The following is a 25,724-nucleotide window of genomic DNA, read 5'->3' on the forward strand; positions in this document are numbered from 1 at the left end:
GCGCCGGGAGACCAGGAAAAGGCGAAGTCGGGGGCTTGCCTTGCATGTGTTCATCACAGCTGGCGGGAGTACCCCACAGCCTCTCCCCATGCTCAGCTTGCAGACCACCCCGCTAGTTACTTCTCTGTGATGCAGTGCTTCTGTCCACTTCCCGTCCTGGTTGCCCTCCCAGGCCCTTCCGTGAAGTTGGGGGACAGGTCTGTGGGTGTTTGTCATGGATAAGCCTTGTGTCTCCTGTGTGATTTTTACTCCGGGGTGAGCAGGTTGGACCCCCAGGCTGCCAAAGAGCCTTGCAGCGAGAGAGCTGTGCAGTCCTGCCGTGAAATAATTCTCTTGGGTGATTTAAGCACCATTTTCTCTCAGTCCTCGTTGCCTCCCCAGCCTTGTTGTGGGGGTGGGGAGGGAGAAGTTGCTTCCTGGGTGGAACACCCAGGTTTGGATCCAGGTCTTGCCTTTTGCTGGTGATGTGGCTATGAGCAGGAACCTTAGCTTCTTCCTCTGCAACATCCCACCCAGAAAGGGTTCGTCTGAGGCATATTTAAAAAGCCTGGACAAGGTGTTAGGTATCTAGCCTGTCAGTGCCTGAGATAGTCTGCCCCTTCCCTACTTGATTCTTATCTTGTCCAGGTAGGCTCCTGGCCCTTGGTCTCAGGATCCACCATGCTCGCTGCTTCCCGGACTGCCCACCTCCCAGCACCCCACTCCCAGTGGCCTCAGGAAGGTGCCTGGGCTATTTTGAGCCTCCGTGTCTCACTGGGTAGACCAGTTGGATCCCCTTCTGATAGTGCAGGGAATTAATTCATGAAAGTACTTAAATCTATGCTTGGTGGAGCAGGTGCCCTGTAGAAGACAGATAGGGGCCCCAGGGAGGGTGATGGTGGAGCTCATTCGACCCGAGGTCTTGTATCTGTCAGCAGGTATTGGTACCTACTCCAAGCCAGGTTTATCTGGCACTAGATCTACAAGAGGGGTGACATGTGACCCCTCTGGCAAGGGCCTCATCTTAGTGTGTGGGGTAGGGGAATGTGCCCAAGATGGAGGGATGCTGAGGGGGCCTTGAGAATATGGAGTGGGAGACATTAGGCTCACCCTCTGCAGCTCAGAGGTGAGCCTGGTCTTCCCTAGCCTCTCCCCTCAGAGTTCATAGTGAGCTTCCACTGGCAGCATGTGCAGTCCCCTTCTGTGTTCACAAGCTCGAATTCACGTCCGCTGTAAGAGCAGACCAGAAGGGAAAGTTGCACAGGAATTAATCATTCCCTGCTTAGGGACCTTTCAGCTGTCAACTCTTTACTGTCACAGACATTTGGCCAGTGTAAGAATCTTGACTCAGTTTTGTGGCATGTGTCTGGAGGATGGGTCCCCAGGGGAATTGGGAAGATGGTATATCGGTCTCCACAGGTGTTCTTCAGGTGGCTGCTTGCTTAGTTTGATGTTACCGTCTGGCTCTCGCACACACTGGTCACATGGCCTTGGACACATCGTCCCACTGTCCTGAACTTCAGTTTCCCTCATTGTAGGTGGGATGAGAACAGTTCACCTGGAAGTCTCAGCAGAACTAGAGGAAGGTGCATCAGAGTCTCAGTAGATGTTGCCAGAAAGGTCACACCAGTTTACTCAAAGCCATGCCAACACAGGCTCTTGTCAGCCTCTCTTAATTCTTGTTATTATTATACTTGGAAATATTTACTCTTATTTTAAAAATGAAGATTTAAGGAGACCATATCTGTTGGGTCTTTTTAAAATTTTATTTGTTTTCTCCTGTAGAGAGATGAGCCATCTTCATTCTTTTAAAACTTTATTTCTTTAACTAAAGTGGGTTCAGTTACTAACAAATTATGCTACGAACAGAGGGGCCTGTATTCCTGTTGAGCATTTGTAGATAATACTGTTTTAGAGGGAGAGAAGCTGGCTGGTCTGTCCCAGGTGACTGGGTTGTGACCAGACCTGAGGGAGGGTCCTCTGTGGGGCCAGTGGCAGTGGTGCTGGCCCTGCAGCCTTTCTCACATGGTGAGTGTATGTGTGTCTGTGTCCTACTGACACCGTGGTGTGCGGGAGGAAGGGTACCCACTGGCCCATTTTGCCTAACCATTTTGCTAGTGATTGAGCTTGGCTTAATAAGGGCGCTGTATGTCACAAGTTCTGCTGTGCCCCCTTCCCCACCATGGTGACAGATTTTGGTCAGCCATGTGATGTTTCCTGTCCTCAGTAGCCATGGAACATCTCACTCTGTGTCCTTAGCTGCAGTTTGAAAAGGACAGGTGTGCTGCCCTTTTCAAGACAGTTCCTGCCTGCATGGCTCAGGCAGGTACCAGGAGTGAGTGGTCCTTGTAGGTTGGGAATGTGAGGGCTGGAGGGCATGCCGCAGGCAAGTGGTGGGGGTCGTGGTGCAGTCTCAGCCCCACCCTCGCTTGGCTCCCAGAGAGAGCAGGAAGACAAAGTCTGGATGCCCTTGCTGACTTATGTGCTACCTCAGGATCTTGTCTGTGCAGTATACTTATATCCCAGGGAAGCCGCGGGTGGAATTTGGTGAGCTGAAGCCTGTCACAGGCTGGGACTGGTGCCTGGCACACAATAAGTGCTTACGCAATAAGTATGTGTTGGCTGGTGTCATTAGCTCCTTCCTTCCCTCCACCTCACCCAGGCCTGGATCCCCTCCCAGCTGTCCCTGTAGTCACCTTGTCTCTGCTCCTTGTTCTCGCAAGGTCTGGAGTGGCCCTGCTTCGTGTCCAGAGGGCGCCTGAGCCTGCTGCCTGGGGCCTCTGGCCTGGCTCAACCTACACTGCTCTCTGCATTCTGGTTGCCTTCACTGCCCTCACCATCCCTGCCTCTTCCCAATCTTGGATCTTGGAAGCTCTGCCTGCCCTTCAAGGCCTGGACACTTTTCAGAGCCTCCTCTGGACTTGCCTGAGCCCAGCTCCCAATACCTGGATATCCCTCCCATCCTGCAGGCTCTGGCTGCATGAACAACTGTGGCAGAGCTGGTGGGAGCAGCTGCTCTGTCCTCTTTGCTTCCTCCTTCCCATCCCTCTTGTAATTTCCTCTCTCAGAGGATGGGGAAACCAAGGTAGCGATGGGTGTGAGTGATTGAGGAAGGTCCAATAGCTCAGACCAAGTTGGAAGTTTTCTTTGGGCACCAGGTTCCTGTCCAAGTCTGTGTAGAAGTTCCGGCCATGAGCTGGCTTCACAGAGGAGGGTGGTGTGAGGGCTGCCGCTCAGGCCTCGCCCCTGTTGGTGAGCTGTTCCTGCCATAGCCTCCGCATGCCCCACCGACTCCTGCAGTCCTCATGCCATCCCTTGGAGTCACCACCCTGTTATGTCTGTTGTACTGCTGGGGAAACCGAGGCATAGAGAAACTGAGTTTCACTCAAGGCTCTGAGCCTAGGAAGCCTGTCCCCAAGAGAGCAGACACCTGTGGAGGAGGGAAGGGCAATTGGAGGCCTCTGTGCAAGGCGCATCCTTCTCAAGTGTTTGTTTTGAGACAGGAAAAGTCCTGATTTGGACTAAACCCTGTGAGGATTCTGCTCATCTGATACCACCCTAGAACTTGGAGCAGAGAGCCATTGGGGGTTGGGAGACTCTAGGAGACCTGTGGGCCTTTCAGGGCAAGCTGTGTGGTGGTCTGCTGTCAGCATGAAGAAGCCTGACTTGTGGTGGAAGTGGGGATCCAGGGAATCCTGGAGGTGCTGAGACAGCCCTGCTCCCAGGGGTCTAACAGCTGGGAGAGGCAGCTACCAGCATCCAAAGGCAATGACCACACGCCCCACTGTGGCTGCATTGCTGGGCATTCCCCACTTTCCTGCCTGCAGAGCTTGTGTCTGGCAGGGCGTTGTGAAGCAATCTTGAGGGCTCTTCCATTTTTAAAAATTCCCAAGACTCCCGTGTCACCTGGCATTCTGTCTTCCTGCAGGGCCTGGGGGTTAAGCAGCTGTGTACCTCAATGTTCTCAGGGTGTGACTTTGGATGGGTGGTTGGACACACTATGAAGGAGCTGCTTTTCCATAACTGGTGCAGGAGGGAGGCCAGGCCTAAGAGTGGCACTGCCTGGGCAGGTGAGGAGGTACTGCATGTGCTGTCCAGGGCTGTGGTTTCCACACTTTGGCTCCAAGGGAGCAACTGGACCCTTCCTGGGCCCTCAGGAGCTATGTGGCCCTGGAGGAATGGCTCTTCCCTCAGGATCAGGCTGGTGTACCTGGGGCACTTGGGCAGGTAGTGACCGAGGCTCCTTAAGTTTGAGCAGCTGCCTCAGAGAGAGCCACGGCCAGGTAGACACAGACTCCTGCTGGGCCTTCCCACCTCAGGGACCCCAACCCCTTACTGTGAGGGAGGAGAGATCAGTTTACCCTTGTCAGTTTGGGGCAGCCACCCCTCAGTCAGACCTGCTTCTCCACATCCATGCACTGGATAAAGGGCCACTACACATGCTGAAGGTAAAGAAAGATTTGGTTTCTTCTTAGACAGCGAAGCGAAGGTGGCTAGCAGGCAGGGGCTGGCCAGGACCCTGCAGGCTCTGATGGATGAGACTCTCCTGGGCCCCAGGCCCCATACTGTCCAGTGTTTGAAGTGTGGCCCCTCAAGCTGTCCCCCAGAGCCGGAGAGGGCCCCGTGTGACTGCCCAGCCGCTGTCCTGGGCATCAAACCTTTCTGTCCCAGCCCTGCTGTGCCATGGGAGGTGGACTGACAGATGGGGCTGCAGGGGCAGGGTGTGTCTCGGGGACATGTGGTAGAACAGGCAGTCCAGGCTCAGGTAGGTGATGACATCAAGGAGTATCGGGGCCTGGCTTCTTCTTTAGAGCTTAATATGCTTAAAAAAATTGTTCATTCACTTTAAGAACATCAAAATGTAGAAATGAGCATGTCTCTGTAGGAATTATGGAGTATGTATGGGGAACTACCGGGTTTTTCTACTTGCCAGCTTTTTTCTTCCTGTGTATGTATGTGAGATACATATGATCTATAAAAACTAGAAAGTGCTTTGAGCATCTATAACAGTTGTTTTTAAAAAGACACAGAGTTTGGTGTTATTCTTTGAGTTGCAGAAAAGTAGGTTTCATTCAAGTGGTCGAAGATCTGGAGGTTTCCATGGGTTTGGAAGGTTCTGTGCACTTCCAGTCTATTGTTGTATCATGTGAAATAATTGTTGTAGTTTGAGTTTTATGGGTTTGCTTTTTTAAGGCAGTTTTTCTGCACTGTTCCCCTCCTAAAGGTCTTCCATCTTTAGGGGAAGTTTTAAGCATAACCAGAGCAGAGAGATTGGCCTGTGTGTTTTCGCGCCCACTTTGGCAGCTCCAGCTTTGGCAGCCTCCGTTCTGTGCCTCACTTCTACTGTAAGTACATTGGTGTGTTGTGTTGAGAAAGTAATCTGTGATTCTGTTTTTTTATAAAAACAGAATCACAGATTAATTTTCATACCTCACAAGATTAACAGTGACTCTTTAATGTCATCTTCTGTCTGGTCAGCGTCCGGATTTCCCTGTTTGGCTCATAGTCACTTTACAGTTGTTCTGTTTGCATTGGGAGCCAAGCAGGGTCCACTTGGTGCACCTGGCTGAGGGCGCCACTGCTTACAGGGCCTCATGTGACCATCCTGAGGCTGCCCGTCCTGCTTCCCCACTGGCAACCTGGAGTAGCTGTCCCCGCCCCCATGCAGGCCAGGCATCTCACTCTTGTCTTGTCTTTCCTTTCTCTTTTTTAGGAAATTGGCCACAGTGCTACCTTCAGCTGATACATGGCCTTGCCCTTGCACTGCTGGGTCATTGTTGCCCATCCAGTTCATTCATTAGACCAGCTTTTATTGTGCCGCTGAGGCTCGTGGTCACCTGTCAAGTGTATTCTGACTGTGGTGCTGAGAGGTGTCCAGCTCTCTCTGAACCAGGAGGGAGGAGCTCTCTTTGTCCCAGTTCCATAGGTGAGGATGCTGGGGCTCAGAGTGAGGGCTAACATCCCACACTGTGTGCTAGCAAGGCTTGACATGATCTTGAGTGGTCCTCTCCCTGGGCCTTGGTTTCCTTGTTTTAGGCCAGCACATCCCTGAAGCCCTGGCAGTGGACCAGATTCTCCCTCAGTGATGGTGTCAGGGCAGGCCTGGGACCTCACCCTTCTAGCTCCTGGGGTCCCCTGGGCATTCTCCTCCCACCTTCCCCCTCACATCCTGCCCCAAATTCTCTGCAGGGGTCCAGGCTTCTCCACCGACCTGAGAGATTCCCTGGGTATTGTAGAACTGTGACCCAGGATGATCAGAGGGGATGTAGGCCCCTGGAGTTGCTGCGCCCAACAGTCATGAACCCGAGGCAGTACCTAATGTTGCCCCATTGCCGGTTTGGAGAGGCTGGAATTGCAGTGAGTCCAGCAGCAGCTGACAAGCAGGTCTGCATTCTCATCTGCACTTAGTGTTGTTGGTTTTGTCATCGTGGCCAGCATGGTGAGGGAGAAAGGGTGTCTCAGAGGGTTTGATTTATTTCTTATGGGAGCAGTCAGCTCTGCCATAACACTGTTTTTGTTTTGTTTTTTTTTTTGTTTGTTTTGCGGTACGCGGGCCTCTCACTGCTGTGGCCTCTCCCATTGCGGAGCACAGGCTCCGGATGCACAGGCTCAGCGGCCATGGCTCACGGGCCCAGCCGCTCCGCGGCATGTGGGATCTTCCTGGACTGGGGCACGAACCTGTGTCCCCTGCATCGGCAGACAGACTCTCAACCACTGCGCCACCAGGGAAGCCCCATAACACTGATTTTGAAAATGCAAATTTTTTCCAGAGTGATTGATATTTGAGGGAACAATATGAGCATAATAAGAGTTATGTGTGATTTTGTCCTCAGAAAACACCAGGTGAACACAGAACCTGCACCCAGTGACCCACCCACCTGCATCTGGGGTGACTTTCCATCTCATTTCAGAAGGCCTGCTTTCCCCCTCTGGAGACATCATATCCATGGGCAAACCTCAGGGTTTTGTCAAGATAAAGTGCCATGTGTTGCAGCATTTATGTGTTTTTAAACTACCTGACACTTCTAAAACTCTGCTGCCTTTTTTCATTAATTTAAAAAAATAAACTGCTTTAGGGCTTCCCTGGTGGCACAGTGGTTGAGAGTCCGCCTGCCGATGCAGGGGACACGGGTTCGTGCCCCAGTCCAGGAAGATCCCACATGCCGCGGAGCGGCTGGGCCCGTGAGCCATGGCCGCTGAGCCTGCACGTCCGGGGCCTGTGCTCCGCAACGGGAGAGGCCATGGCAGGGAGAGGCCTGTGTACCGCAAAAAAAAATAAAAAATAAAAATAAACTGCTTTAGATCCCCTGGCTGAGGTGTTTGTCAGGCATCTCCACTTCAAGGTGCTCTTTCATCCTTTCCAAACTGCACAGCTACCACCCTAAGGAGAAGGCGGGGGCAGGAGAGGGTCATGCTCACTGCCTTGAGGGGAAGCATGTACATACATTGTTCGGAATTTTTCCCCATGGGAGACATGTCTCTTCCCAGTTTACTTGTTTATTCATCCATTCATTTATATTGGTATGGACTCACGGATGTTTATTTTATATTTGGGCTTTATTTTGTTGCTTAGCTTGTTACAGCTTTGGCCCCTGGCAGCTCTTTCATTTGGCTCCTGTGCCCCTTCAACATACCTATCATTGTGATTGTTTCCTTCCTTCCTCCCTTCCTCCCTCCCTCCCTCCCTCCCTTCCTTCCTTCCTCCCTTCCTTCCTGAGAGCCTCTTTACTTTCTGGTGCTACAGGGTTCTCCAGAGGCATCCTGTATGTTCCCTGCCCCAGTACAAGAGTAAGCATTCTCCAAGGAGTCCTGGTTCCTTTTATTGGAGAATGGTATTAGAAGCCAGGATCTGGGTGCTGGGTGTTTGTTGCTGCTGGAGTGTCCCTGCTTCTAGGCCCTCTCAGCCAACAGAGGCAGGAGATAGATCTGGCCCACATATACACACACATCTATAAACATTTCTAGATGTAGTCACATGTATTTATATTAAGCTGAACATGAGTTCCTACTGATGTCTCCAGCTCTGATCTATCACCACGTAGATCATTCCCACCACCTCCCCTTGCTTATCTGTATGTAACCTCCCGCCACCAGAGAGACACCTGGCTTCCCCATCCCCCACACAGCTCCATTCCAGCACACCACAGTAGTGTCAGAACTGTTGACCTATACCCCTTTGTGAAATAATTTATCAACTAGAGTATAGTGCTCACGTGCTGTTCTTTTTGACTTCAGTCTTATATACTCCACTGATTTCCAAATACATTACTTAAGCAAGCACCTTATTTGCTATCCCCTTCAGTGAGGTGGTTTCATCTATCTGTAACGCAGTTAGATTGTTTTACCACATTCTGTGTTCCAGCCTAGGATCCCCATATGTCCTAAATGATTTTTTAAAAAAATTTTATACATTAAGGTTCACTCTTTGTGCGGCAAAGTTATCTGGGTTTTGACAAACAAGTAGTGTCATTTATCTACCATTACAGTATCATACAGAATTGTTTCACTCTGTTAAAAAAATCCCCTGTGCTTTATTCAACACCACTCCACCCCAAAAAAAGAACCCCTGGCAACCGCTGATCTTTTACTTTCTCCATAGTTTTGCCTTTTCCAGAATGTCATATAACTGGAATCATATAGTATGTAGCCTTTTCAGATTGGCTTCTTTCACTTAGCAATATGTGGGTTTTTTTTTTTTTTTTTTTTTTGCAGTACGCGGGCATCTCACTGTTGTGGCCTCTCCTGTTGCGGAGCACAGGCTCCGGAGGCGCAGGCTCAGCGGCCATGGCTCACGGGTCCAGCCGCTCTGCGGCATGTGGGATCTTCCCGGACCAGAGCACGAACCCATGTCCCCTGCATCGGCAGGCGGACTCTCAACCACTGCGCCACCAGGGAAGCCCCAGCAATATGTGTTTAAGATTGATCCATGTCTTTTCGTTGCTTATTAGCTCTTTTTGTTTTTAATTTAAATCACAGAATGATATTTCATTGTTTAGATGTACCACAGTTTGTTTATCCATTCAAAGTGGGCATCTTGGTTACTTCCAGCTGGGAGCAATTATTAATAAAGCTGCTATAAAACATCCATGTGCAGGTTTTGTGTGGACATAAGTTTTCAGCTCCTTTAGGTGAACACCAAGGAGTGTGCGACTTGCTGGATCACAGGGTAAGAGTATGTTTAGTTTTGTAAGAAACCGCCAAACTGTCTTGCAAAGTGGCTGCACCATTCTGTATTCCTACCAGAAATGAATGAGAGTTCCTGTTGCTCCACCTCCTCACCTGCATTTGGCAGTTACTAGAGTAGGTGTATAGGGGCATCTCATTGTTCTCATTTGCATTTCTCTGCTGACATATAATGTGGAACATGTTTTCATGTTTGTTTGCTGTCTGTGTATCGTCTTTTGTGAGGTGTCTGTTCTGATCTCTTGCTCATTTTAAAATTGAATTGTTTGTCTCCTTATCGTAGAGTTTTAAGAGTCTTTTATCTATTTTAGATACAAGTCCTACTTTGCAAATAAATAACCCAGTCTGTGGTTTGTCTTTTTATTTATTTATTTTTTTTTAATTTTTTATGTGGTTTGTCTTTTCATTCCCATAATAGTGCCTTTCACAGAGCAGTTTTTAATTTTTATTTATTTATTTATTTTTATTTTTGGCTGTGTTGGGTCTTCGTTACTGCGAGTGGGCTTCTCATCACGGTGGCTTCTCTTGTTGCGGAGCACAGCCTGTAGGCATGCGGGCTTCAGTAGTTGTGGCTCGAAGGCTCTAGAGCTCAGGCTCAGTAGCTGTAGCTCATGGGCTTAGTTGCTCCATGGCATGTGGGATCTTCCTGGACCAGGGCTCGAACACATGTCCCCTGCATTGGCAGGCGGATTCCCAACCACTGCGCCACTAGGGAAGCCCGAGAAGTTTTTAATTTTAATGCCATTTTGTTTTCATGTTAAGATTGTCCTCACCAAACCCAAGGTCATATAGATTTTTTGCCTATGTTTTTATCTAGAGGTTTTATTAGTTTTCCATTTTATATTTAGATCTGTGGTTCATTTCAGGTTGATTTTTGTGAGAGGTATAAGGTCTTTGTCTAGATTCATTTTTCGCACATGGATGTACAGTTGTTCCAGCGTCATTTGTTGAAGAGACTGAACTTTCTTTATGAAGTTGCTTTGCTCCTTTGTCAGTGATCAGTTGGCTGTGTGTGTGTGGGTCTACTCCTGGGAGTTCTGTTCTGTTCCAATCATCTGTGCAATTATCCTTTTTCCAACACCCTGCCCTCTTGAATGTATGTTGCTGATTTTATTAGGTTTCTGTCTTTTTATGTGTTAATGGTGAATCTTTCCCTTGAGCCCTGTGGTTTTTGTTATGTGACTCAGCACACCTGACTGGGATCTGCTGGCCAAGGTCTTCAGCCCTGGGTTGGCAGGGTTGGTCCTGGTCATCATCAATTGGTGGTCCTTTTTTTTTAAATCTTGAGAAAAGTAAAAACAAAAATCACTAGTACAGTTGGTTAGATTTTTGATAGAAGATGAATATGATACTTCTCTGTGTCTTTGTGTCACTGTTTTTAAGGTGGTCCATGGGACCTTCTGTTTGAGCAGCTCAGTCAGGGTTGACTTTACTCCTGGGAAACCACCCAGAAAGCTGCTTAACTTACTAGCCTTATGCATTTGACCCAGGCAGTAGTTAGGGGAGAGGTGTGGACTCAGCCACTGCTCAGACCTGGGATTGGGTCCCAATTGGCCGTTTACTAGCTGCTTGCCCCACAGGCAGAAGCTGGTGGCTAGGTCCCTACAAAACTGTGACAGATGCATCCCCATCTTCGTTTCAGGTACCTTCACTATTATTTCAGGTGCTCACCACCCTATGTGAGCCCCTTTCCAGCCTGCCAGGCCTCTAGGTCTGGCCCTCTTCTCTGGTGCTAGGGTCAGACTCCACCCCAGAGATGCCCGCCCAGCCTTTCCCTATGCCAGCTCTGACTCTTCACTACCTTTGGAACAGGTCTGTAGGGACCCACAATGGATTTATGGTAGGTGTGGGTGGTGTTTACGTGCCAGGCCGCCAAGTCTGCATCTCTCGCAGACTCTCACTACCAAGCACACCTCTTTTTCCTCATGCTCTCTCAGCATCAGTGTCTCACCTCCACTGTGGGATGCCCCTTTGTGCCTGTACTGGTTGAAGTCTGGAACACATCTCTGTTTTCAGGACCCACAGGAGCCTGTGAGGCTTTGGGGAGAGGTAGCGTGCCTGGGCCAAAGGCGCAGGGCAGAGGGTCAGGTCCTGATGTGGCACTTTCTTTGGCTGCGATTTGCACAGTGGCTGCTGCAACTTAAAGCAGTGTTGGTGCTGTTGTGATTGGGCTGAGAAATGGCCCCGGGCAGTGTACTGGAGGGTGTCCAGGATGAGTCAGGAGTGTTAGGCTTTCATGCCCAAGCTATGATGAAGTGAACCATGTGTGCGTGTGTGTGCATGTGTTCACATGTGTGTGTGTCACAGACAGCACAGGAAGGATCCCTGCAGGCCTCACTCTTCTGGGTGACCTCGATGTGTGCAGGTTGGAGGGGCGAGGCTGGGAGACCAGGTACCTGGCTTCAGTACAGGGTCTCAGCCGCCCACCCTGAGCCTCAGATTCTCACCTCTTTTCATGAGCAGTGCAGCATCCTTGGTTCCTCGGGATGTGGGAGTCCTTCATGACAGGGACTTACCCTGCCAGGGTGACTGTGACAGAATGCCAGACATGGGGGACACTTGGCTCCTGACACCCTTTATCTCATCATGGCTACAGCTGCTGACAGGCCCGTCTGCCTTCCAGAGCCTCTTAGGGCAGATGTGAGAATTGAATCATCATTGCAGCCCATGCCCATACATAGTTCCATTGGCTCTACTCTCGTCTCTAAAGCTGCAGACCTCTGGGTTCTTGAAGGGACATGGCCTGAGTTAGAGCCTCTGGCTACTTGCTGACTGTGAGGCTTGCTGGATATCCCTTCCTAAATGGGGCTAATAATGTGAGGACATGTGTTGAGATTAGAGATGAGGTGAGAAACTGCAATCCACTCTCCTGGTGTTTCCAGCCGGGTATAGTCCCGGCTGCTCTGCCTACCAAATGTCTTCTGAGGCTTGGGATAGATGGGAGCTGGACAGCTCCCTCGACTGCAGGCCATTGAATAGAGGTTTGTGTCGGGTAGCCAGCTGCCTCGGAAGACAAGGGCTTGTCCCCAGGCCCCAGGATTGACAGAGGAGCCAGGGTCTGTGGGGAGTGCCACTGGCTACAGGGCTCAGCTGGCCAGAAGCCTGTCTGCTGACACTGGGGCAATTAGAGTGTAATCTTCTCTAAATGGCACCGATTCTGGCTAAATCCCTCCTGCTCAGGAGTGGATTCCCAGTTTTCTAAAAGCAGCTTAGTGTTTGGACACTGCCCAGGGCAGCTGGGCTTTGTGGTTGGTGCTGGGATGGATGTGGACCTGTGGGACAGGCGTGGGGGTTGGGGGTGATCCCTGGGTGAGTACCACCCCTTGGGGTCAGCTTTTCTGATCCCTACAGCCAGTATGCAGGTGCTCTGATGGGAAACTAAGACAGGAAGCCACACAGTGGGAAGGGCAGGCCAGTGGAGAACAGCTGTCACACACGTGCCCCTCCTGGGCCTTTGGAGGGAGTCTGGGACAGGGTTGGGCCCTTGGCATGCTGATCTGATGGATGAGGCTTGTTTGCTTGGGCAGGGTGTATGCAGGTGTGCTTGTAGCCTCTGTTCTGCTCCAGTTCCCAGGTGGAACCCTCATCCCCAGGAGGCCCCCATCCTCTCCTGCAGGGGAGATTTGTGCAGCCTTCCCCAGCTCCTCCCTGCCCTCCTGCCAGGTGAGGCTGCTGGGGGCTCCTTGGAGCCCAGCTCCACCTTCATCCCACCCCACCCTTCCCAGCTCTGGGAACTACTTTGCTGCAAAGAAGAAAAGTTGTTTTTGGAGTGAGAAGCCCTGTGGTGCCATTCAGGGGAATCATCTGACCTCGCTGAACCTTGGTTTGCTCACCTGTGAAATGGGAGTGATAAGTTTCTACTTTGCATGGCTGTTGTGAAGATCAAATAAGATTCACACCCACCTCGGTCACCTTTGCGGGGTAGCCAGGCCTTCCCAGGCTGCCTCCAAAAATGTCTAGAGGCCTGGGGCCATGCCTGCCACCACCTGTCTGTTCAGGAAACCTGTGAGACAGGGAAGAGGGAGTGGGTCTGGGGTAGGTCCTTCTTGGAATGGAAGGTGGGAGCAGATGAGAAGAGCTGGCTGAGGGTGGTGAGCTGAGTTCTCCCATGGAGTGTCCTTTTGTGTGGGTTTGCAGGTCTCTGAGGGCCTGTGTAGGGAATGGGTCTCTTTCTGGTTTCTCAGCTGGCTTGGGTTCCCTGGGAAGCTCATGCAGAGCCAGTGTGGTGTATTGAATTTCCTGCACGCCAGGATCACCAGGGAGCTTTCAGAAATTCCAAAACATTGGCCACACCCAGAAGGATCAAACAGTTTCAGGGGGGGACTTGAGCATCAGGAGATTTCATGTTTCTGGAAGGATCCCAGTGGGAAGATACATCTGGGAAACCTATCATGTTACTGCAGCTTATGCTAGGGATCTGAACCCTCCCTGGCCACATGGGTGGACTGTCATTCTGTACTTCTGCACAGCTACAGGATTTATCCGCATCTCTCCACCTTGGTGCGCAGTGGGGGCCCAGGAATGCCCTTGGCTGTGTCCACGTGCTGGCCGGAGGGCCTGCCTCTTTGTCTGCTTCCCACGGCCAGGTCATGGGCCACTGGCTACCCGGGGCTGGCCCTGGAAAGGACCCCTCTCTGGAGGTGTGCATGAGCCACAGGCAGACCCAGGTAGAGGGGTGAGCCTAGGAGCTATTCCTGCTGCCAAGTCATGGGGGTGTGTCTCCTGCTGGCTGGGCAGGAGCGGTAAAGAGGAGATGCCTGCAGGACCCGCTTCCCAGCTCCCGCAAGCACCAAGACTCACCCAGCACCCCTACCACCTGTCCATTCACTGGACCTTCTGTCCCTGTCCACCCACTTCTGATGTGGGCCTGTCACCTCCTTGCGGTGTCCCCACATCCTCCCTATTCTCCTGTCAGTCCGCATATATTTACTGAGTGCCATTCTCTCGCTGGGAGTGGGCTTGCCCACTCCAGGCCTATACCCAACTTAGGAGGCACAGACTCCTTAGGCACAGGCCAGGCATGGGGTGCCGTAAGGTGCACCACTGCTTGCATTCCCACAGGCCCACCTTCCTTGTGTGAGAAGCCGCCTCACCCCCACTGCCCTGGCCTCCACTATGTGTCCAAGGGGTTTGAACCCTGCCTCCCCCCAGCCCAGCTCTGCATCTGTGAACTCAAATGGTAGAGCACCAGCCCTAGGATGGCTTTCTGTAGGGAAGGTGGAAGGTCCCAGAGTAGCCCCTGACACTTTTTTTTGCCTGTCCCCTGCTGTCCCTGGGGCTGACTGCCCTGAGTGCCCCCCCAACCCAGGCCCCCTTGACCCCTGGTGACACCCTAGGTCTGAGATATGGCCTGATAGGGACCCAGTGGGGATGTCACAGGGCTCTGTTCAGCCCTCCAGAAGGTTCTGTCCTTGTGTGTGAGTTTGGCATGTCATCCTCCCTCCCCACCTTGGTTTCTCTTCCTGGAAGCTGCTCCTGGCCAGTTTGGTCTCACCCACCTGTCGGAATTTGGGTGATTCACTGCAAGGCGAAGCTGAGCCCCTCTTCCCGTGGCAGACTGCATTGTTCAGGTACACCTCTGACAGATGCTTCTGGAGTGACAACTCTGGCTACTGCCCAGAGGATTCTGTCTGTAATCAGCTCTCATTTTAAAATTGGGGCATAATTTACCTATTACAAGACACAGAGTTGTTTGTGCTCCTGTGGCTGCCCTGCCTGAGGGTTGTCCTCACATGCCTTCCAGTCCACCCCATCCAAGACAGCCCTGCTGACCTTCTGCTGCAGTGATTAGGTTCTTTTCTAGACTTTGATATTGACGGGCTGCACCCAGGTGGCCTTTTTGTCTGGCTCCTCTGAAAGGCATCAGAGTTGTGAGTGAGTGTTGGTGGTGGCTGTTCTCTCTGAGCAGCAGTGCCTGAGTCGTATGCCTGAGTCACCAACACCTCCCCTTGGAGGACATCAGGGTCACCTGTGCAAGGCTCTGTGTGGACCTGCGTTCTCAGTTTCCTCGGTGATACCCGAGGAACAGAACTCACTTCCTTTTGTCTAGGACAGATACACACAGTTGGCCACCCTGGTCCCTTGGCCAAAAGGCCAGCTCCTCTGCAGGCTCTGCCCCTTTATTTAGCTAGTGCTTGAGGGTGGCAGGGCTGTGCCAGGAGAGAGGTAATCTCCATAAGTTATGTGAAGTAGGACCAAGGACCAGCACGACCAGCCTCAGCCAGATCTGGGGATTAACAAGCACTGCCCCAGTAAGCTGGAACATTCCAGATTCCAAGCTTGAGACTGGCAGGGCTGACTGGCAGGTGGGCCTGTACTTGGGAAGGTACATTTCTGGCTCCTGGTGTGATTCTTAGGTGTGGGCAACTGAACAGTAGAGTCATGGGTCCAGGTGCTGGTTCTGCCTTCCAATCTGTTACGCCTCTTTCCTGCCTTTTCTGGCAGTCCCACCTGGGAAGTCATATGGAGTTGCTTGTTCTCAGAGTTCAGTTTCTTACCTGTGAAAGGAGATCCCTCCTGTGAGAGAAGCTAATGGGCTCACGTTGACACAGATTGTGAAGTGCACAGGCCTCGGGTTATTGCCCACCCTCCTGGGCCTCTCCCACCTGGTTCATCTCTTCCCTGGACTCCATCAGAGCTGTAAGAGGGGCCTGGGAAAATGGGCCTTGGAGCCACTCTGTTTCTGTGTGCTGTGTGATTCTCAGGGTCTTTCTCAAGGACATCTGTCCTGGATGCATCCTTATTGATTGCCAACTCTAGCCCTTTTTATGCCCCTCTCTCCCTACCCCATCCGGTCCCCCATCCAAGCTGGTACTTTGTAGCTGTTGTAACTTGTTTCTCTCCAGTTGCCAGCAAGACTGTGTTCCTGCATGGGGCAATTGGAAGCATATGGCCCAGAGTGAGCATGCAGTCCATTTTTTTGTCCCATTTCCTGGCTGGACCTTGCATTCTTATGTCAGGTTTTTGCTGAAGTGCATTTATGGAAAGTTGATCTCTCATTGTCTCTCTGATACCTTGTTTCATTAGTAATGAGTAATTGGTCTCCCTGGGCTATATTGAGATCTGGGGTACATTTGGTTTGGGTTTTGTTAATCTTATAACTGTAATTACATACAGTAAAATGCACAGACTTTAAGCGCATGTGCACACCAACCCAGGCACATTTGCATCCTGCTTCCTGTTCTATCTCATCACCAGGAGTGGTGGTAACTAAGGTTCTGAGCATCTCACCTCTAGCATTGTACATTTAGATAACATTGCAGATGTTGCATCCTTTTCAATGGTTTGTTTCTATTTCAGTATGCAGTTTCATAAATCATTTTGTTTACTTTTTGAGATATAGTTTACTTCCTATTTATTTTTAAGCCCTATTATAGTTTTGACAATGGTTAAAATTAGTTTTTATTGGAGTATAAAATATAGAAACTACACAGATCATACTTTTACAGTTTGATGTTTCCATGCAGCTCCACAGATGGAGCAAGGAGCATGTTGTCAGCATCCCAGAGACTGTTCTCTAATGCTTGTTCAGGGTTAATAATTCAGACACTGCCCCATACATTGATCTTAACCTGTTTTCAACTTACTCTAGGCAGTCCTACAGACCTTGGGTTTTGTGTGTTCACTCAGCATTTTCTATCTAGAGACACTGTTGCCTGAATTTGCAGATTGTCGGCACTCATCACTGGCAGGGTTCCATGTGGACACACCATGCTTCCTTACCCAGGTTTGTGCTGTTGGACTCTGTGCCTCTGTGAGCATGCATGTAGATAGCACCCAGGGTGGGCACTGGCATTTTCCATGTTAAATTCTGGCCTTTCTGATCTGTGTGTCCTAGTCGCCATCCTGATGCTAGTTTGCATTTCCCCGTGGACCTTTCCTATGTTGACTGCCTATTTGGAAACCCTCTTTTGTGAGGAGCCTGTTCAGGACCTTTACCCTTTTTTCTGTGGGGTGTCCACTTTTTTCTTCCTGGTGTGTCAGAGTTCTTAATATATTCTGGACATGGATCTTCCTACCCCCCAGCAATAGTTCTGACACTGGTGCAGCAGAAGGAGCTGGTGTGAGGGGGTAGGGATGGCCCAGAGTCCCAGCTGTGCTTCTGCCCAGGATAGCTGAGCATGATAGCTGACAGCTTGACATGGCCCTGGCCTCTGGGACCCTTAGTTTCTTCCTCCATAAAATGGGAACCAGAATTCTCCTGAGAACTTTGAGCTAGGCATTAAGTGAAATAATAGATTTAAGGAAAATTATAAGAGTGGTAGCTATTATTGTTACTAATATTAATCTTTTTTTAAATGGGAGGAGACCTGACACCTACTAGGACGGGTAAAATCAAAAGACCAACAATAACAAGTGTTGATGAGGCTGTGGAGAAATCAACACTGGAATGGAAAATGATACGCTGCTTTGGCAAGCAGTTTGGCAATTCCTCAAAGTGTCAGACATCGAATGACCATGTATACGTACCATCGGTTCACTCCTACATATATACCCAGGGAAATGAAAATATGTGTCCACACAACAACTTGTATGTAAGTGTTCACAGCAGCATTATTCATAGCAACCCTAAAGTGGAAACAACACAAATTGTCCATCAGCTGATGAATGGATAAATAAATGTGGTCCATCCACATTTACTGTATTGTAATACTGTACAATGGGATAGTATTTGACAGTAAAAAGAAGTGAAGTGCTGGTACACGCTACAACATGGATGAACCTTGAAAGCATTATGCTCAATGAGAGAAGCCAGTCACAGAAGATAACGTGTTGTGTGGTTCCCTTTATATGAAATATCCTGAATAGTCTAAGCCATAGAGACAGAAAGTACATTGGTGGTTCTTAGGGTCTGGGGGAGGGGAGCTGGGGAGTGAATGCTAATGGGGAATGAAAATGTGGGTTATGAAAATGTGAAATTAGATGGTGGTGATGGTTGCTCAACCCTGTGGATCTACTAAAACCCACTGAATTGTACATGTTAAATGGGTGAATGTTATAGTATGTGAATTATACCTTAAAGTTTTTTTCATTGGAGGCAAAGGGGAGAGAGTCTCTTTGCTAAATCATCTGGATAAATTGCACTATTCCTCTCAAGTAATCCCAGAGGATTTGGGGCAGCTTCCTTCAGCCTTATAGCTGTGGTGTCCCAGACACATGAGCTCCAAGTGACAAGTCAGGCACCTTACTTACCCTTTTAGGTTCAGCCCTTCTTGTTAGCCTATTTATCATTTTCTTTGAATATCATTTTCTGGTTAAATTAATATTCAAGGTTAATGTTTTTTGATGTTGAGATTATAAATGTAATTTTTTTTTTAAAGTACGTTTTCCTAGCCTAATTTAACTTGGGAGGATTGGAGATTTCTAAATGACCTTTTTGGAGGTGTTTCTTAGCGCATTTTCTGGAGAAAATTAGACAGTCAGACCTGCAGACAATACGGAATTAACATATCCTTTCTTCTGTTTCTTTCTTCCGGTCTCTGAAGTGTGGTGGGAGGTTATCTTGCCTTGTCCTTTTAAGTGCAGTGGCTCTAGTGCTTGTCCATTATTTATTAACACGTTCTGTTCCTTGTTAAGTTGGCTCTCATTTTAAATCTGTCTAGGTAGATTTACTGCAGCTATAGGTGCTCTTTCTATGAAATTAAGAAAGTTACCATATCCATTTTTCTAAAACTTCAGTTGAGGAGTGGATTGAAAGCATCTTTGTGCAGATGACATTCTTACATCCTTTCTAAACATTAGTTTGTCTGTGACAGGGATGTTGATAGTTCACCTTCTGACAGCACTATATGGTTTACTTACTGTGCTTGCTTATCCTGATCCTGGACAGGTGCCAAAGCAATATTTTAAAATTGAATTAAATTAGTGCCTCTGGTTTTGTGTTCCTGGGGCAGGTGACTGATTCTCAAGGTGGACTGTTGGCTTCTGTTTGCTGAGGTCTCACCTAAGTTTTTGCATGCACAGTCAGCCCAGGTGTCCTCGGACACCCCCCCACCCCCACCGGCTTTTGAAGGAAGGATTTGTGGAGCTCCTCTATGAGTTACAGGGTGTCCATTGAGCCTGTGATGACTGCCCCTCCCTCCCCTCCCCCCATCCTGTCTTGTGCTGTGAGTGGACGTGGAAGTGGACAGAGAAGTCCCAGGTTCCAGTCCTGCAGCACAGTTCAAAGTTCCAGGGAGTGGGGCGGCAGGGCAGAGGGGACTGGCTTACAGCTCCCTGTTTTAGGGGCATGTGCTTTTCCTATGGATATAATCATCACCAGCTTGAGAAAATACACTAACTTAGTGGCTTTTTTTTTTCTTTTGTTTTGGGTTTTTGTTGTGTTAATTCCCCTTTCTAAGACCTTTGCCTCATTACTTTGTTCAGTTTCTGTTTCTTTTTATCATTAATATGGATTTTTAGTGTAACCCCTCCCACAGCATGGTACTGCTTTGGCAGTGATCCCCAAGTTCTGATATGAGATGTTTTCTATTTTTTGTTTATTTGGTTTCCTGTTGTTCTGTATGCCCTCTCTGGCCCAGACATTACTTAAGAGATCAATTTCCATGTGTTTGGGTGTGAACTGATTTTATTTAATAGCTTTTATCTTCTAGAACAGTTTTAGATTTACAGAAAACTTTTTGAAATATATTAAAAAATTTTTCTTCTACAGTGATGCACACGTATATGTAGTTATATTCCCTTTGTCAGATTACTGTGATATCACTCTGTCCCATTGTGATACCATTTCCTTAGGAAAAAGCTTGAAAGGAAGCGTGTGCCCTTCAGCCTTCTGTTGAGTCTTCTTTACGTTAATGCTAATTCTGACTCATTTGAACCCCAGTCCAGTTCTTTGCCAGTTGACACATTCTTGCATGTCTACCATTATACAGTATTTTGTACCCGGCTGTTTTGGCCAGTGAATTAAGTGTTGATAGGTTTAATCAACCTTTGAGAGACTTTAATCTCCTAATGCTATAAAATCTTTATCTCATAATGTTATAGAGCTTGTTATCTGTGTCCAGTTCATAAGCCTTAGTCCCGTTTTGAGGTTAATGAGGCTCACGTGGTTTCTTGGGGCTGACAACCTCGCACAGAGAGTGTGTGGCCCCATATCACAGGTCCCCCCATCATGTCTTCTTTCCATTTCTTAGAGTTGCCAGATCCCCCTTGACTCAACCGAGTGGTGAAGCCCTGTGGTTTGTATGTACTAGTTTTGGGGTAGGGGGAAATCCATCAGCCGTCATCTGCTGAACAACTTCTGCGTCAGTCTGCACTGAACTTGAGTTACTGGTTCCTCTTCCTTACCTAGCTCCCTGCATAAGGATTGGGAGGGAGGCCAGCTCCCAAGGCTGCTCCTTCCTGCCTCAGAGCAGAAGCAGACAACTACAGCTTTCTACTGATTAGTAAGTGTTCTGTGCTCCAGGTGGGGCTGAGCCTGGGCCGCCAGGTCCAGCAGGCACAAGTGTGCCAGCAGATGGTGACCATGTGGAGTGATGACTGGAGGGAGTCCTCCCTCCCTGAGCACCAGCTGCCATGTGGCCCAGCTCTGCCCCAGCCTGGTGCCCTACACCTTGGGGTTCTCAGCACACATTTGCTCTGAGGAGCTGCTTCCCAGGGTGAGGTTCTGGTAGGGACACCACTTAGAACCAGAAAAGAAGTGAGGGACATTTTAGGGACTTCTCACTCTGGTTGGGGGATAGAGAGAGGCTGTGGTGCTGACTGGTTATAGTAATCAAGACCATTCGTGAGCTGAGGGTAGGCGGTGTTTCTGTCCATTCAAGTGGTTCCCCAGGATGCCAGGCTTTGGAGTCCCAGCTGGGATAGAATTGGGTCCTGAGGGCCTGACAGTGTTGGCTCTCCTGGTACCACTGGCACCCACCTGAGGCCAGACACTCAGTAAGCCTGCTCTTGCTAAAGGCAAACTGAATGCTACCTGGAAAGGTCCTTGTGAAGCTAGCCAGTGGGGTTTCCTATAAGGCTGCACAGGAAGACGATGTGGGGTGGGTACATAATGACCATCCCCAGACCCTGGTCCCAGGAACAGGATTAGGCAGGAAACCCAACAGAGGGGCCTGGATGGGCAGCTAACAGAAGTCGGGAATTTCCGGGATGCCCACACCCTGCTTGGTAGCCCTTCAGGAAGAGGTGGGAACTGCTGTGAGTGGATAGGGCTGGGTAAGCCCAGGAATTCCAACAAGCAAGTTGAGAATCCCAAATCCCAAGCTTCATTGTGAAAACTGCTTCCTGGAATCACGCCTTACCTCCTGGAAATGCTTATTAGTCCGGTTCTCCTCTTTTGGCATGTATTGTGCCTGCTGTATCAGATCATCACCCGAAAAACTAGTTCACCTCTTGGTGGATATCAAGCCAAAAGACACGACCAAGCCGAAGAGCAGGAGAAGGAAGGGTTTATTACTTGGCAGCAAGTAAGGAGAGGACCAGGGATCTTTCCCAAAGCAGTGTCTCCCCGAACATCAAAATTGGGGAAGTTTTTTGTTTTTTTCTTTTCTTATTCAATATTATTTTCACTTTATTACTCAAGAATATTTCTGAGCTGGATAGTGTGGCAGAACCCCTATCAGATTTGTCAGTGAAAAGAGGCAAGAGGAAATGTAATTCTGCAGGCAATATAATAAAGATACAGTTTTAAAGAAAAAGGGCAAAGAAAATGTAAATGTGGTCTGTCTTCTTACCTATAAAGAAGGTAGGCACAGGAGTAAATTATTTTTTATGTTACATTTATTTCTAAAGGTTTATAAGATATGATTTTAAAATAGGTGTATTTTATGGTTTCTATATTAATTGATACAGACATAGCAAAATACCTATGTGTATAAACTATTTGGCCAGTATCTGCTCACTTCATACCTTTAAGAAAGAGAATATAAGGTTATTTGCAATAATAATTAACTAGTTAATAACATAAAGCAAGCTAAGATAATTTTTTTTTTTTTTTTTGTGGTACCTGGGCCTCTCACTGTTGTGGCCTCTCCCGTTGCGGAGCACAGGCTCCAGACGCGCAGGCTCAGTGGTCATGGCTCACGGGCCTAGCCGCTCCGTGGCATGTGGGATCTTCCCGGACCGGGGCATGAACCCATGTCCCCTGCATCGGCAGGCGGACTCTCAACCACTGCGCCACCAGGGAAGCCCAAGCTAAGATAATTTTTAAGAATGTTGACCTGAAAAAGTGTAATGATTCTCAGTGTAGGCGTTCCTGTGTGGAACAAATTATGTGTGAATTACAATACAGTTTAAAAGTACACATGCATATAACTATCCTCTAAAGAGCCTTATAATTTTTGAAGATAAATCTACCACATTTCTGAATAATGTGTTTCAGTCCATAATAATCATCAAAAAATGATCAAGGCTGCCTTCCACATAAGGCGCCCTCTGCCGGACAATATGGGGAAATGAAGAGCTCCATCAAAATGACACTTTGCCATCTGCATTGTGAGATTATGCTGCACAGAAAAGAAGTTCAGTTCCTAAGTGATGTTATACTGTATTGAACAAATATAGAGAATTCAACAATCATAAAATTCCCTCAAAAATTGAGGAAGTTTTGGGCTTCCCTGGTGGCGCAGTGGTTAAGAATCTGCCTGCCAATGCAGGGGACACAGGTTCGAGCCCTGGTCCGGGAAGATCCCACATGCCGCAGAGCAGCTAAGCCCGTACGCCACAACTACTGAACCTGCGCTCTAGAGCTCGTGAGCCACAACTACTGAGCCCATGCGCTGCATCTCCTGAAGCCCGTGCGCTCTAGAGCCCATGCTCCGCAACAAGAGAAGCCACCGAGTGAGAAGCCCGCACACTGCAAACGAAGAGTAGGCCCCGCTCGCCGCAACTAGAGAAAGCCCGCACGCAGCAACGAGGACCCAACACAGGCAAAAATCATAAACAAAAATAAATAAATTTATTTTTTTTAAATTGGGGAAATTTTAAGATAATGGCACATGCATATTCATGAAGGGGCTTGGGCAGTGTATGCATATTCATAAAGGGACCAGAGCAAAGGAGAAATCAGCGTAGAATTGGGGCACAGATCAATAGAGTCCAAGCATTAGTTGGAAGTCACAAGGGTCAGAAAAGGTCCATATCATCATCCCTTAGGTTCCAGTTGATCTGTTGGTTAAGCACTTCAGGCCAATCTTTACCATTGAAACAGAACTGGGAGTCTTTACAAATATATATTATCTTTGTTATTATTACTTCTCTTACTTGATAATAGGGAATAATTTGTTCCCGCATTCTTTTCTTCCTTTAAGATAATTACTGAGACCTGCTCAAGGACAAGCGCTGTGACCAGGCTTAGATCACAAAATGTCTTTGGCCAAAAATGGCTTCTCTTATGTCAAGAAAGCCATGCCTGATTCTTTCTCCAGGGACCCCCTACCCTCTCTGCTAACAAGATGGCCAGGCTGGGTCAGGAAGAAAGGTCCTCCAGAGCAGCCCTATTTGCAGCCTGGTTCCCACTGCTGCTTCTGCCCTGCTAGGGTCAGGAGCCAGGCTTGTGCTCAGTCCCCTCATGCAGACTTGTTTCTGGCCCCTTGTAGGTGTGTCAGAGACTAAGGATCAACCTCTTTGAGCTAGGACTGGTAACCCGTGCTCATTGCAGAAATGCTCACATTGTTCTCTTGATGGGAAGGGGAGTGGGCAGTGAGGACACTGCAGAGCAGACTCTCACCCAGGGTCACTCTTCAAGCCCTGACAGTCTTCATAAGTGGGCTCAGTGGGGCTTATTTCACCTGGGGCTCAGGGCCCATCAGCTGGCTTGGGACTGGACATTCTACACACAGCCCAGTTTACAGTTGGGCTCAGCGAGGGGAGGGACTTGTCCAGACTCACAGCCAGGATGGAGCAAAGGCAGCAGATGCCACAGTACTCATACCTTCTTTCCTGCCCAGTGAGTGCTAGGGTCTGCCATGGCCGAGGAGGAAGGGGCCTTCTTGTTCAGGGCTCAGAGGCATGGCATAAGGACCCAGCTCTCCTCCTAGCCCACCTTGTCCTGCCCTGGGCTTTCGTCATGCCCATCCCTGCACCTGCAGCACCCCTCATCCTTCCAGGCTCTGATCCGATGCACATTTTCTCTTCTGCACCTGGCTTAGGGATGGGCCCCTTCAACATACACTTAATAGTTTTTCTATAGTGAGCCACAGAAAGTGGATGCAGGTGATGACGAGGTGCTGGCCCAGACTAGGGGTCAGCAAACTGCTGCCTGAGGGCCATATTTGGCTTTCAGTCTGGTCTTGTAAATAACATTTTACTCATTTTTGCCTCTGTTGTCTACGGCTGCTTTCACACCACAGCAACAGAGTTGAGGGTCATTGCAACACACCCCATGCCTGTGTGATGGTTAATTTTGTGTGTCAACTTGGTTGGACTAAGGGATGCCCAGATAGCTGGTGAAACATCATTTCTGGTTGTGTCTGTGAACATGTTTCTGGAAGAGATTAGCATTGATTCAGTAGATGCCTCCTCAAGTGTGGGCGGGCATCATCCAATCCATTGGGGGACTGATTGGAACAGAATGTGGAGGAAAGGTCAGTTCACTCTCTGCTTGAGCTAAGATGTCCACCTTCTGCCCTCAGGCACCGATGCTGCTAGTTCTCTGGGCTTTGTACTCAGACTGATTACGCCACAGGTCTACAACTTGCAAACAGTAGATTGTGTGGCTTCTCAGCCTCCGTAACTGCCTAAGCCAACTCCTATGATAAGTCTCCTCTTATGTATATCTACATATATTCTCTTGCTTTCATTTCTCTGGGCATCCCTGACTAATACAGGTTTTGGCGCTGAGAGTATGGAGCTGTTTCAGCTCTCTTCCTGTTTGACTCCCTGTTCCCTCCCTCCTGTCCTTGTTTCTGCCCTGGATGCCCCACCCAGAGAGCCTGTGTGGCAGCCAGGGCTTCTCTGGAGGGACCTTCTGTGTCTGAGGGGTCCTGAGGTCTGTGCCCTGATCCAGGCAAGTTAGGGAGAGGCGGATGGGGCCTTTTACCTGGAAAGTCCACAGACTCCCTGTGGACACCAGGCTCTTGGTCCCTGTCCAGTCGCTGACCCCCATGTGGGCCATGTGGGCCTCACACCCATGGACTGAAGGCAGAAGCCCCAGCATCATGCTAGCCTGCTTCAGCTTTCCCATTTAGCTGTGCTCCAGTACAACTTTAGCTGTAGAATGAGGCTTGGACCAGACATGGGCCACAGTGTGCTGACCTCCATTCTTCTCATCAGGTGGAAGAGGCAGGAGGGGGGCTGTTTGTCTGCTGGTGGGTCCCAGCCCTTGGTGGAAGCAGAGGTTTGGTTTGTTGCATGAATGTCCTCATGGGAGTCTGCTCCCTGCCAAGACCCCACCCTCATAAACAGTTGATGGTCCGCTAGTTGTCACCCTCCCTGCACTCACTCCATCCCCTCTGTGTCCTGCTCTCTGGGTGCCCTGTGCTCTGGACCATGCTGCCCTCGATGCCTCACTGCCAACACACCGAGATTGGTGGCTGCATTGGACAGCAAGGTGGGGCCACCCAGAGCCTGAACTTCGTGACAGGACCTCATCCTCTCTTGTCTCTAAGGGCTCCCGCAGTGAG

At 49.3% G+C, this 25,724-nt stretch overlaps 1 protein-coding gene across 2 annotated transcripts in view; it reads left to right on the forward strand.

Moving 5' to 3' along the window:
* Window positions 1-25,724, forward strand: part of BICD2 (BICD cargo adaptor 2) — a gene marked incomplete at its 3' end in the record, with an annotated part of 53,349 nt that overhangs the window by 826 nt on the left and 26,799 nt on the right. The gene's annotated exons all lie outside the window — the stretch shown is intronic.

The sequence above is a fragment of the Leucopleurus acutus genome, assembly GCF_964270905.1.
Source record: "Leucopleurus acutus genome assembly, chromosome: 7".
NCBI classification, from domain to species: domain Eukaryota; kingdom Metazoa; phylum Chordata; class Mammalia; order Artiodactyla; family Delphinidae; genus Leucopleurus; species Leucopleurus acutus.